Source organism: Buceros rhinoceros, unplaced genomic scaffold, assembly GCF_000710305.1.
Source record: "Buceros rhinoceros silvestris isolate BGI_N320 unplaced genomic scaffold, ASM71030v1 scaffold2146, whole genome shotgun sequence".
Classification (NCBI taxonomy): Eukaryota; Metazoa; Chordata; class Aves; order Bucerotiformes; family Bucerotidae; genus Buceros; species Buceros rhinoceros.
The window spans coordinates 61,398-62,006 of record NW_010417916.1 but is presented as its reverse complement, the minus strand read 5'-3'; the positions used below and the strand labels follow the sequence as shown (position 1 = coordinate 62,006).

At 41.1% G+C, this 609-nt stretch overlaps 1 protein-coding gene across 1 annotated transcript in view; it reads left to right on the top strand.

Annotated features, from left to right (window-relative positions):
* The window catches only part of LOC104495356 (membrane-associated phosphatidylinositol transfer protein 2-like), a gene marked incomplete at its 3' end in the record, with an annotated part of 60,880 nt that overhangs the window by 730 nt on the left and 59,541 nt on the right, over positions 1 to 609 (top strand). The gene's annotated exons all lie outside the window — the stretch shown is intronic.

The following is a 609-nucleotide window of genomic DNA, read 5'->3' as shown; positions in this document are numbered from 1 at the left end:
GGGGGGGCAGGGGGGGATGGGCAAAAAATCTAGCTGTAATGTTTCTTTGCTAATGTACCGCTATGAAACAGATCCTAATCAGTTTAGGCATAAAACTTAGATTATTTTTGATAGGCTTCTGAATACTGATGGGAATTTTTGTTGAATTCCCTGTCTTCAATAAAGCAGTTAATTAAAATGTTGGGTTTTTTGTAATTCAAATCCTCTGTGCCCATATTCTCCCAGTGTTTGAAATTCAACCAGGGGCGTTTTTAAAAGGAAATGAATCTGAAGTGTTCTTTCATTGTCCCATGCTTTAAATAAAATTTAATTTTGCTCATCCAGCAAAACACACGTCTTATACTGAGTTTGCAGTAGAACTCTGCTTTCTGTGGCAGGATTAAGTGATGCTAGAAAAATCTGCTTTGGCATTAAATTTAAAATTAATTAAGGAAAAACCCAAACCCCCCAAAACAGAGGACATTTTCCTAGATTTCGACATCCTCCAGATGAAAGTTTTCCGAAAGGATCTTCTCACCTGAGGGGTGAAGCAACTGGCCTGTGCAGCTGCCTCTGGGAACCCTTTCTGTGGAAGCAGTGCCTCAGCGTCGGGGGGGGGGGGAGCTCAGA